Here is a 14,285-nt window from a genome sequence, read left to right as displayed (position 1 = left end):
AAAGACCAGAAAATATTTCCAAACTCATTTTTAGAGATCTTCATTCCCTAATACTGAAATCAGTCAGGGACACTACAAGAGCAAACTACAAAATATGATTCCTAGTGAACTTAGAAGGCACATTTCAAGATAATATTCACAAAAATCAATGAGCTTTATTCCAGGGATACAATAATGTTTAAATATATGCAAATCTATAAATGTGTTACATCATGTTAACAATAAAAGACAAAACTATTGTATCAGTGGATGTAGAAACAGCATTTGAAAAATTCAACATCATTTCATGATCAAAAATTTTACCAAATTAGATACAGAAGAATGGTACCTCAACATAATAAAGACCCTATGTGACAAACCCACAGATAACTTAACACTCATTGGTAAAGAATGAAGCATTTCCTCTAAGATCAGGAACAAGACAATGAGACCCACTCTCACTACTTGGTTAAAGTCCTAGCTAGAGCATTTACTCATGAGAAACAAACAAATGGTGTCCAAGCAGGAAAGGAAAAAGCTAAACTGTACCTGTTTGCAAATAATATGATCTTATATATAGTAACCCTGAAGACTGTACCAAAACCCACATTTATACCTAAAAAAATTAATAAATTTAATCACTATAAAATCAACATATAAAAATCAGTAGCATTTATTGAAATTAGCCTTGTAATTCAAGCCATCTAGGAAATCAACTGAAAATGAATTAATAACTTATGCATAAGACTCAGACTATAAAACTAGTGTAAGAAAACAAAGAGGAAAAGTTCCATGACATTGTTATATGCAAAAAGTTGTTGCCTATGATCCCAAAAGCACATAATACAAAAATGAAAATAAACCAATGGAATTGTGTCAAACTAATAATCTTCTGCATCAACAAGAGAAGAATCAATAAGGTGAATGAACAACCTAAAGAATGGGAGAAAATATTTGTGAAGCAGACAACTAATAAAGCATTAATATCCAAACATATATGAAGCGCAGATAACTCAATAGAAATGTTACATGACACTTAAAAAACTTGGACAAAAATGTCTGAGTAAACATTTCTTAAAAGACATACAGATAACCAACAAGTATACGAAAAAAGTGCTCAGTGGGACTAATTAACAGAGAAATTCACCTAACCCATTAAAAGTTTTTGGCTCTGTGAATATTACAAGGATGTTAACACAGATGCATTAATGTAGTTTGGAAATCATAATCTAGAGCTTATCTATGTTTTACATATGATTTCACACACACACACACATATATATTCAAATGCTCTGATTATTCACTTGTTACTTTGCTAAAAAGAATACAACTCTGTAAATGATACTTATTTCAAAAGTTAGCACAGTGGTACATTTGTTGCTTCATTTAAGTTTGTTTAAGTGTCCCACATCTAGTACAACAGAGCTTACATGATTCAAGACAAATAAGATATCCTAGGAACAAGTGTTGCAATAACTATTACCAAAAAGGAAAAAAATTCAAGTTTGGCAAGTATGTATAGAAAAGGTAACTTCTGCACAATGGTAGTGTGAATATAAATTAACACAGCTATGTAGAAAACAGTAGGACATTACTAAAAAGAAATAAAATTCAAGCTGTCATATGACCCAGCAATTCCACTGTTGGTTTTATATATATATATATATATATATATATATATATATATATATATATATATACATATATATATATATATATATGCACACACACACACATATATAGAAAGACAATTAGATTAGTATGTTAAAGAGATATCTGCACTTCCTTGCTCATTGCAGCATTATTGACAAAAAACAAAATATGGTGTCATCCTATGTACTTCAACATATGAATAAAGAAAACATAATATGTTCACACAATGGATTACATAATAAAATTAAAAAGACAAAATCCTGTTATTTGTATCAACATGAATTAATCTGGATGTCATTATTTTAAAAGAAACAATCTAGGTATTAGAAAACCAACATCACCTGCCCTCTATTTGTTAATTGAATCTATGAAAGTTGAACTCATAGAAGTTGAGACTAGAGTTATTGTTACCAGGGGTTGGGTGGATGGAAATATGGAGAGATGTTTGTCAAAAGTTACAAAAATTTAGTTAAATAAGAGTAATAAAGTCAAGAGAGTTAATGGACAGTATGGCAATTATAGTCATTAATAATTTATGAATTATTGGTAAGAATAGAATTTGGTGTGTTCGCAATAAATGTGAGAAGTAATATGTGTTAATGAGCTTAATTGAGTCATTCAATATGTATTCATATGTCAAAACATCAGTTTGTATATGGTGAATCTATAAAATTTTTGTCAATTTTTAACAATATAATATAAAATTTACTAAGGAATTAAAATGTTCTACCATAAAATACATAATAACAAAGAATGAAAAAAGGAATAGAGAAACAAAAATGCCCTGAGACACACAAAGAACAAAAAGGAAAATAGTCTATTTCATCCTGCCATATCAATAATAAGATTAAATATGAATAAGTTAAGCAAAAGAATCAAAGGTGAGATTGTCAGGTTGGCAGAGAGAGAGAGAGAGAGAGAGAGAGAGAGAGAGAGAGAATTCAACTGTATGCAATCCTCATGAGATATACTTTAGGGTGAAGGATACCAAAAATTTGCAAGTAGTATAGCTTTTTGGTAGAGCACTTGCCTAGCATGTATAAGGCCCTAGGTTTGACCCAAGCACCACAAAAACAAAAACAAACAACAAATTATTTGAAAGTAAAAAAAAAAAAAGAAAGATATATCATGAAATGATAACCATCAAGAGTTGCAGTGTATGTAATAAAAAATAGACTTTACAACAATATATTAAGTACACTATATCAAATTAGAGATATATCATAATTGTAAAAGTATCAATCCACCTCTAAGATATAACAATGGAAATTAAAAATTAAAAGAATACTTACATTCTTAAAAACTAAGTCCTAAATAACATTATGCAAAAAGGTGACATAATTTAAGGAAGAAATAGGAAATTCAACATAAATAATTGGATAGTTCAATGCCAATATTTCCATAATGAATAGAATCCCTGAGCAGAAGATTAGTTAGAAAACAGAAATTTGAAAACTGCTTCAAACCATCCAGACTTGGCAGACATCTATCTATATAACACTCTTCTCTACAGTAGCAGCAGGATGCACACTTTTGTCAAGAGCACAGGGAGCGGTCTGCACAATAGTAAGGCCATATACCATTCCATAAAGCATTTTATCTAAGAAATTGCTATCCAATAATCTAAAAGAATTGAAACTATAAAACACATTTTTCAGTAGCAATGGAAGGAAGTAAGAAATAAAAAACAAAAGTAAATTCACACATGTGGAGATTATACAACATACTCCTCAATAATATGAGGGTCAAAGAAAGGAAAAAAAGAGATTAAAAAAATTTGAGGTGAACTATGAAACCTAATATATAAAAACTTATGGAATTCAGTTAAATCAGTGCTCAGATGGTAAGTTTTAGCTATAAACCCCTATATTAAAAGAGAAGAAAATATACAATCAATAATTTAATTTTCCATCATAAAGAAAATAGGAAAAGAAGAGCAAATCCAATCATAAATCAAACACACATAGAAAGTAATAAAGATGAGAGCAGAAATGAATTAGAAGAGCAAAACAATAAATACAAAAATGTGTTCTTTGAAACAATGAACAAAATTGACAAATTTTAAACTAGATTGATGAAAAAAAAAGACTCGAATTATGAAAATCAGACATTCAAGAGGGCCATCTCTTTCCCAGAAAGACATAAACTGCAAAAACAGTCTCAAGAAGAAAGAGAAAATCTGGATACATCTTTAACAAGTCAAGACATTTTGAATTATCAAATTGAAAACTTCCACCAAAGAAAAGGCAATGCTCAAGAGCCTTCTGTGGAGAGTTCTACCAAATATATTCATAGAAAAATTAATAATTATCCTTCACAAGTTTCTACAATGTAAGACCCCAAATTATGCTCTGAAATCACTTATCATAATATCAAAAGCAGACACACACACACACACACACACATACACACACACACACAAAATTAGAGGTCAATATCCTCTCTGAATATACATGCAAATGTTCTTAACAAAATATTAGCATGTGGAATCCAGATATATGAAAATATATGTAGATATGAATTATAAAACATGACATTTAAAATCTATAAATCAATAAATATGATACACCATAATAATAGAATAATAGTCAAAGACCCATGTGAGCATTATGAGAGACATGAAACACACACACACACACACACACACACACACCAAAATACAATACCAGAAAAAAGAAAAAGGGAGCTTTCTTCACTTGATGAAAGGACAAAAGGTATCTATGGAAAGCCCACAATTAACATCATACTTCATGGTGATGAACTAAATGTTGCCTCACTAAGGTCAGAAATTAGATGTTTTCACACTTGCCACTCTTTTAACACGGCATTAAATAGTCTAGCCAAATAAATAATCAAGAAAAAGAATCGAGAAAAAGACATCTAAATTGGAAAAAGAAATAAAACAATCTCTGATTGTGAGAGAAAAATGAAAGCAATTTACTAAACTATTAGAGCCAATAGAATAACTAAGCAAAGCTGCAGAATCCATAAACAATGTATGAAAACCAATAATTTTCTGTGATATTCATGGACATTAAAAAAATAAAAATTAAAACATCCATTCGTATGAGCATAAAATTCACTACGAATTAACAAAATAACTATAAAACTTATAGACTGAAATCTACAAAGCATAGCTTGAAGAAATTAAGGAAGATCTAAATAAACATAAAGACACCCCATGCTTTTGGATCAAAAGGTTTACTATTAAGATGACAGTACTGCCCAAATTGAGCAATAGATACACTATCCCTTCAGAATTCCACATGCCTTTGAAAAGAAGCTTAAAAGCTGATTTTAAAATTTACATGGCAATCCAGAAGACAAACAATCTTGAAGAAAAAGGATCAAAGTTAGAAAACTGACTCTTCCTGATTGCAAAACTTACTGCAAAATTATACTAATCAATATCATGTGGCACTGTTATAAAGCCAGACATAAAAATAAACAGAATGAAATAGAGAGTTCAGAAACAAACTCTGAATTTATGATCAGATGATTTTCAATAACATTCCAAGACAATGCACAAGGGTAAGGTCATTTTAATAAATGGTACTAGGAGAGCTATGTATTCATATGCAAAATGGTACAATTGGATCAGTGCCTAATGCCATAGACAAAAATTAACTCCGGATGAATCATAGATCTAAATGTAAGAACTGAAACTATACAATTTTTAGAAGAAAATGTAGGCATAAATCGTCATGGCCTTAGTTTAGAAATGTTAAGTGCAACACCAAAAGCACAAGAACAAAGAAAAAAAATTGATGATAAATCGGATTGCAAATAAATTTAAAACATTTTTGCTACACATAGTACTATTGAAAAAGTAATGAAGACAATGACAGGAGAGAAAATATTTGCAAATCATATATCAGATAAAGCATTTGTGTATAGAATTTATAAAACTCTTACTAATTAATAATTCAATAAAATTAGATAAAGGACTGAATACTCATTTCTGTAAAAAGGTATACACTGGCCAATAAGTACATCAAAATGATGCTGGATATGGTTAACCATTAGGAAAATGTATGTTATAACCATAACGTGAAATCATTTCACATATGCTAGGATCTTTATAATTAAAAGGACAATAACAAATAGTGTTGATGATATGGAGAATTAGAAAAGTTTGGGAATTCCTCATTAAATTGAATAGTTACTATATGACTCAGCAAGTCAACTTTTTAGTATATACCCAAGGAAAATGAAAATATTTTCCCATACACATGCTGTTTTAGTCATCATCTTTTTTTTTTTTTTTTTTGCTGTAACCAAAATGCCTGACAAGAACAGTTTTAAAGAGGAAAAGTTTATTTGGTTCTAATGATTTCAGAGGTCCCTAGATGGCCTACTTTCCTTGGGGCCTGAGGTGAGGCAGAACCTCATGGCAGAAGTGTGTGGTGGAGAAAAGCAACTCAGGAAATAGTACCAGGAATCTGAGAGACTTCCTTCACCATGGACAAAATACATACTCCAAAGGCTGATTCCCAGTGACCCACCTCTTCCAGTCATGCCATACCTGACTATGGTTACCATACAGTTAATCCATATCAAAGGATTGATGAAATGATTAAGTTAAGGCTTTTCTAACCCAATCTCTAAGCTTTCTTACATAGTCTCACTCATGAATTTTTGGGTGATACCTCATATTTTAAACATGATACTAATATTTATGGCATAATTATTCAAAATAGCACCAAATTGGAAATAATACATGTTCATTAACTGAATAAAAGAATAAAATGAGGGCTGGGGAGATAGCTCAGTTGGTAGAGTGCTCACCTCGCTAGCATAAGGCCCTGAGTTCAATCCCCAGCACCGCAAAAAAAAAAAAAAAAAAAAAAAAAAAAAAAAAAGAGTGTGTACATACCATGAAATACCATTTGGCAATAAAAATGAAATTATGATACATGATCCAATGTGGATGAGACTCAAAAACATTATATTAAATGAAACAAGTCAATCACAAGGGGAAAATTTACCCTGTTATTTTATTCCATTTATATTGAATTTCCATTTTATGTAAATTTATAGGCACAGAATGTAGATTAGCTGTTTCTCAGAGCTGAGCTGAGTGTGTGTGGAGGACAGGACAGAACTGGAATGACTACTAATAGACAAGGGGTTTCGCTGAGGATGCACAAACATGTTTTAAAGTTAAGTTGTATCAGTGCTGGCTCAAATCTATAAATGTACACAAAATTGGAATGTTCTCTTTAATTAAATGAATCATACAGTCAGAGAATTAAATTTTATTTAGGCTTTCTTAAAATAGTCTTGCATCTACATCTTTGTTATATTCATGACCAAGCCTTTGGATGAATTACTGAAAGTAGAATTGTGGGATCAAATAGTAATTTAAGGCTTTTGATACAAGATGATAAATTTGCCTCTTTGAAATCATGTCACATTATTCTTTTGGATTTTTAACTATACCATTAACCAATATTGTGTATTATCATTTCATCTATCTTTCTCAATGTGATGAGAGAAAAAATTATTTTAATTTCCACTTCTATTAATTCTATTGAATCTTAAAAATTTCAATTGATGTAGACACAGTGTCTACATCTGTGTGTGCATATGTGTATATTTGTATGTAGATAGATGTCTATATTTTCACTAGTATTTATGATAGTTTAGATTTCTGTTATTAATTTCATGAATCTACTTATAGTACAGATAATGCTCTTATAATTGGTTTTGACCATACAAATATTTTCCACTCCTTTGGGTTCTAAATCAGAGTTTCTGTTCATTATTTTTAATGGTACACACTTACTTAGAAAGACAAATTCAACTTCAAGAATAAATATTTAGCTAAATATTTGTCTTGATTTTTATTTTTTTTTTTGATCTTAAATTCCTTTGAAATTTATCTATGTAAGGATATGATGTAGAGATTTTACTTAAATTGATCCAGCTTAGTTTATTGAATGTCATTCTTTTATTTTTTTAATTTTATGTGCTATTTTGTCATATACTTAATTATTTAACATATTGAACCGGTATGAGCATTCTGTTCTCTTTTGTGTTTATTTTACTCAAAAAATCAGTATATTATTTATTATAATTTTATAATATTTTAAACCTCTACAGTAGGGCCCTTATAACTTAAAAGTATACTCTGGGGAAATTTATGACCTTTATTCTTTTCAATAGGTCTTCATTTGTCATTGTTCTTAGAACTTGCATTTTTTAGTGTTGTAATAAATGTAGATTTTTATAATGCTCAGTCTTCCCAGTCATAGCTCTCATTTGTTTCAAAGCTCTCATTTTATTACTAATAGATTTTTAGTTGGTGTTCTTGAGTTTCCATTTGACAATCATGCCTCGCAAAATTTGCTGTAAGTATTGACTGTCTTTACAATGTCCTTTACTTCCCATTTTTCTTTTCTCATTAATCAGCTCATATTAATAGGAAAACATCAGTAATAATGGAGCATGTCTGTGGCCAGCCTTATCTTTTTCTGAGTTTAATAGGAATATCTTTATTATGGCCTTTGGTTCACTATGTATTTTTGAAATCTAGTGTCCAAAGTTGCTGAATGATGAAAGGATCCTGTTATCTAGTAGGAAATAATATATTTCAGAAGCACTTAATTCAGTATCCCTTTTGGACATCAAAAGCATACTTGAATATAAGACTGTGAAAAGAACTGCTATACCATCAGTTTTTAAAACTCCCATTTCCAAAAAAAGGCTAACATAGAAGTTTTGGATGGACAGAAGGTATTAAAGTTGACAAAGCACAATTTGGGATAGAATGCCTTTGAGTATTATGTTGACTTTTGGTTTTTCATAATTATTAATTCATGTTAAGAAACTAGGTGTGTTTCTTTGGGTCTTTGAAATGTATGTTTTAACAATGGATGTTGTTTTTTACCAAAAATATCTACTATCTTGCAAATATCTCTGTTTTCTTCTCTGCTGACATTATCAGTTGTTAGTCTCTTTTACCTTTGGATATGATATTTTATATTAATATAGTTCCTAATTTTAAATCTGCGTTTCATTCCAAGATTAAACCCATTTTTTTCATTGTCTATTATTTTTGTAGTATTTACCTAACTTAATATTTTATTTAGGACCTTATGTGTGTGCTCATCAGGAAGATGGACATGCAGTAAGTTTTGTGTCTGTTGGAATTTTCTGTTGTCGGGTTTTATTAGGATTGTGCTATCCTTGTGCCTTGTGACTCAGTCTTATTTTTAGTTAGTTCTGAATTCTTGAAAGCATCATAAGGCCTCATGAACGTGTTTTATGCAAAGTTTATATATGCTACATTGTTAACTTATCTGGATGTATAACTGCAGTTTTAGGTTGTTGATATAGAGGATTATCAGGCTTTTTATAAGCATATTTGAATGGATATGTCTATTAATATTGCTTCTTTAGTTGCCAGCTTCGGGAGACAGAGACAAGAAAAGAAGGAGAAAGATTATTACTGTGAGATATGTGGATCAGGGACAGATCTCAGGATTGCAGGGAAAACTGAAGCAATTGACAAAACCAGAGGTCTTAATGACTGGCGCTATCATTCAGGTGGCATGAATGGTTAATTCTTGTATCGTTATCCTCACTGGGCACCACAACTCAAATTCTGAGAAGAAAGTATATGCTTTCCTCAGCATGAGTTAGCATTTCTACCTTAGACAAAGGTGACATGAGAACTGCATTTCAGCTCCTGTGTCACAAGTTTTCCAGTTCCTGGGAGGGAATTACAAAAAAAAAAGGGAATAATGTATTATTGTAAAAAGAAGGTGGAATGCATACCCAGTGGCCAAAATTCAGCAAATGTCCATTAAACAGTGTATCCATACAAACTTCCACTTTATAATATGTCCTTTTCCTTCTCATTATCAAGTTTAAAATTTGAAGTATATTTATAACTCTTATATGACCCTTTGAAAACATTACTCAGCTTTTTGCTTTAGAGGCATGTCCAACAAGAACCCCAGGAAAGAAAGAATTTGGGTCAGATTCCATAAAATCTGAAAACTGCCCCCAAAGCTTGATATCTATGTTGTTGTTTCAGGAAAAAAAGGAAGAGCTGATAAAAGAGACCAGAGGAGTCATTTCCTCTAATGACTGCGTGGGTGGGCTATGACACCAAAATGCCCTAGTAAGATCCCTACTCTTCTAGGTGTATGACTTCATAAATTGTTTAAGTTCTCTTCACTTTGCTTTATTCATGTTTGGAATGAAAATCATGAAAGTTAATTGAGGGACTGGGAATATAGCTCAGTTGGTAGAGTGCTTGCCTCCCGTGCTCAAGACCCTGGGTTCAATCCCCAGCACCAAAAAAAAAGTGAATTGATCACTAACTATGCCAGGCTATTTAATACTGTAATGAGTTACCCCAAAACTCCATAGCCTAAGAGGTACCACTCATTTGGTCATATGTCTGCAGTCTTGGTGGGGCTTCTGTGGTGGACTTGCTTTGCACTCTGTAATGATGAATGGGCTCATTCAGAATTTTTCTGTGAGCTGGCAGCTTCACTCTGGCTGAAGTATCACACTTCGGGCACCACACAGTTCAGATGATGTCAGTGACTGGGGACTCCCTGGACCTCCTTTTCCTTGTTCTTTTCATCCTTCAGTGTTATGCTTTCTCTCTTATAAGACATTTCATCTTTGAAGGGACTAGCAGCACTTCATTCAAAGGATCTCAGGAAAGCAAAAGAACTAAAGAACAAATTATGAGCCTCTTAAAACCAAAGCACAGTACTTTTCCCATGATCATTTCTACTGTCATCTGTTAATCTAAACAAGTTCTAATTCCAGTCGTGGTCCAATGTATATAGGGACTACACAGGTCTGATTTTAAAAAGAGGCACAATACCATTTTATACCAATTTACATAGCATATTTGCTATAGCATATATGCTATTTATATAGCATGCTATATAGTAATTTACCACAACCACCTAGAATAACACCTGCAAATCATAAACAAAAACTTACTATCTTAACAATATTCACTGTACAACCACTAAGAGAATTACTTGTTATATGACATTTACTCAGCACAGGGACCACATGAAGAAAAAGTTTATAAATGAGGAAACTGAAACTCAGAGAGGTTAATGTGTTTAAACCACGTGGCTACTTAAAAGAAGATTGTAATTTCCACACTGTTCTGACTCCTAAGCACAAACTATTAGGATTATATTGGTGTCTGTCTTCATCTGGTACAAGCTGAGCCAGGCTAGAGACCAAGACAGTCTTGGTGAACTCACAAAACTATGAGACTCATTTCAGGCAGGGTGAATCTATTGATCTTCTCATGGTTTCCTCTCCACAGCTTTTAGCTATAGCATGCACATTGTGTCCATGATGAACACATTGAGCAGGTTCTGACAGAACCAAGACTGTGGAATCCTATGTAATTGCTTTAGCTAGAATAATCTTGTTATCCTGAGACAAGCCCAGAGAATTTCTTCTTCAGCTTTTCTTATGCTATGCAATCATGAACTATTGATCCAACTGTTTATGTCTATTGTCTTTTTATGACATTTTAATTTTTCACATGACATCCTCATCTACACAACTCAGTGGGAATGGCAAAACTCACATGTTGTGCGTTACTGTGGACAGTAATTCTGACACTCTTTAATTATCATCTGGACCCTGTGTCATGGTGATAGTTGACTGTATTTCTCCTTCAAATACACGATTGCTTCATAATCTCTGGAAGCTCTTTGACAAGATTGTTTTAAAGTACTGAGATTTTTTTTTCACCTGTGAAAAGAAAGCAGATGTGATAATTAAAAGAATGTTGTTACAGATCACCAATTTTCAAACAATGTGTAAAAATTATTTTTAAAGTGTTTCAAGATACTTAAATATAGGGATGTACATTATTATAAAATATGCTATTATAAAGGAAATAGAGAATTTTCTTAACTGTCATGTAACTTTAGAATAACTTAAAATAACTATGATAACTTAATTGGAAACATAGTAGAAACCTGCATGATACCATCTAGTGGGCATATTCATAATTTGAAATATTTCCAAAGTATACTCCAAGAGAAAGATATTTTAATTGATAAAGCATTATCAAAAATTTTTCAGATGTGTGTTAATTAAATCTATAAAATATTGTGAAAAATATTGATTTGTAAATGTTAAGATAGTATTTAAATATATAACCAATTGAAGAATTGATTATGTGCTAGACTTCACTTTGAGTTTTAGAGCTGTGTGCCAGTGAGATGCCATGCAGTGCAGAGAAAGGGTGGTTTTCTGTCTCCCTCCAATTTACCACCCTTCTTTCCCCTGTCTTCTTCTAAAGTTTTTGTAAAGAATAGTACAGAAACATGAACTAGCAGGAGCTTAATGGTTGTTAAGGTACAATACACTATTAAGGTTGAAAAATCAAAAAGTTCAAAAACTGGACTCAGCTTGGGTGTTTATCCATAGAATGAATAAACTGATACATTCATAAAATGGGACAGTATTCAGAAATATGATGCAGTACAAAGAGATATTTTTTTAATTACCTCTATTGAAAAAACTTATACACAAAATAATACATGCTCTGTCATTCAATATATATAACATTTGAAATAGGTAAAATGAATCCTTGTAAATTTATCAGAGTAGTGCTGGTGGGTTGGAAAGCAGGATTTCCTGGGAAAGGCAAGAGTGAATGTTTCTGAAATCATGGTAATTTTATACATCTTGATAGTGACTATTGCTACCCATGTATATCATATGTCAACATTCTCTAAAGGGACATTTAAGATTTATTTACCTCATTGTTAGTGAGCTGTGTGTCCAAATCTTTAAAAAAGAAGAAAACAGATTAAAAATAAAATACTATGTAGACTTCAGTCTTATGTTTCATTTTTTATTCCAACATTTAACAGCCGTGTGACCTAGGAAAATGACACACTTGACTCTCTCCTCTTTCCTTCTCTGAAATGGCAATCATTATTTCTTAAATCTGCCGAGAAGATAAATACAAATTGTACGTAAAACTTCCTCACTTAGCGACAGTGTTTAGGACATAGTTGCACTCCATAAAGGTCTCTCTGCCTTTCCTTTCTTGGCATCAATGAATAACAAGGATTTGAATGGATATCTTTGAAGTGCTGATGTAAAATGCTGGAGTATTCATCACAGTGTAGCAAAAGTCCCCTGGAAGAAGACTAATGTGTAAATCTGCAGGTGGGAGGTGCAGAGGTTAACCTGAATAATGGTAAATATCACGGGAGAGACAGAGAAGAAGGTGGGCTGATTACTGTAGCCCTAGTGGCACCCGCAATCTTAAAGGAAGGAAGGAGGAATCAGGCTCACAAGGTGACCTCTCCTAAGTGCATTAGGTGAGAAGGGGTAGAGCAGATGGCCATGCACACTAGCATTTCCCTCTAACCTGAAAATTACAGGAGGATGACTGGGGGCTGGAAAAGAAGCACTCATCAAATGTCCATAAGTGCACTTAATGTCACATTCAATTTTCTACAATATTTTTTGATGTGAGATTTTCCAGTAAGCGATATAACCTTTCTTCAGCTAAAAATATATAGAAAGCCAGTGTAATATTATTTCCTTAGAGCCAAACATGACTTGTATCTCTTTACATATGACTTTCTCTCTGTTAAACTGAGGAATAAGGAGAAGAAATTAATGCTAGTAGTAGTCTATTGATTTCCTTTTCCTTTTCCTTTTTTTTCCCCTCTCTCTTTTCTCCAGACACCAATTAATACTGTGAATAAACAATGGAAAGACTAATTTTAGATTTCTGAGACTGAAGTTAAACCTGTGGAGGTGCTATGTGGATACCATAAATACCATCTTAAGCAATATAATATGAAGCCCACTATTAATAGTTTTTAAATATTCTTTACCTGGAAGCAACTTGTAATCATTATAGTGAGCCCAGATGGAAAGAAATTACAGATCCTTTAATCAGTGTGCTCATGGGTCTAGTAGGCTTTCATTTCAAAGGGTTGCTGCTTAAAATGAGTTGCTCAAAGGCTCTGAGCCTAGAATTGGGGTTTAAGATATTTGCTGAAAGGTACAAGAGTATTTTCAGGAGGACTAAGAGAGCCACCAAGGTACACATACCCATTTACTTTGATTCAAGGCACTAAATGATCTCCTTGGTCAGGCTGTAGCAAAAAAAAAATATAATAATGAAACTGAAATTTTGAAAGACTTTCCATATTCAGTTTGATTTCCCATGTGTGGCCTTGTTATCACCATAAAGGGCTCACATAGAAAGAGACCAAAACTTAGAGGAGTTAAGATTTAACTCAAGAACCCAGGGTTGAAAAAAGATATTGGAATTTCTCATAGTTGGAGAACACAATGTTTCCTGTTTACCAATCCATTAATTTTTGTGAGTTACATTTGAAAAGCAATTTTTTTTTTTTTTTTTTTTTTGGTACTGGGGATTGAGCTCAGAGGCACTCAACTGCTGAACCACATCCCAGCCCTACTTTGTATTTTATTTAGATATTTAGAGATAGGGTCTAACTGAGTTCCTTAGTTCCTCAATTTTGCTGAGGCTGGCTTTGAACTAGCAAGCCTCCTGCCTCTGCCTCCTGAGCCACTGGGATTACAGGCGTGCACCACCATGCCTGGCTTCAAAAGCAAATTTTAATGTTATTCATTATACATTATTTATTGTATAA

At 32.3% G+C, this 14,285-nt stretch overlaps 1 protein-coding gene across 7 annotated transcripts in view; it reads left to right on the top strand.

Annotated features, from left to right (window-relative positions):
• The window catches only part of LINGO2 (leucine rich repeat and Ig domain containing 2), a 1,166,767-nt gene that overhangs the window by 427,230 nt on the left and 725,252 nt on the right, over positions 1 to 14,285 (top strand). The window lies entirely within an intron of this gene.

Source organism: Sciurus vulgaris (assembly GCF_902686455.1).
Source record: "Sciurus vulgaris genome assembly, chromosome: 15".
Classification (NCBI taxonomy): domain Eukaryota; kingdom Metazoa; phylum Chordata; class Mammalia; order Rodentia; family Sciuridae; genus Sciurus; species Sciurus vulgaris.
The sequence above is the reverse complement of the archived record's forward strand: the minus strand, read 5'-3'. Positions and strand labels throughout refer to the sequence as shown.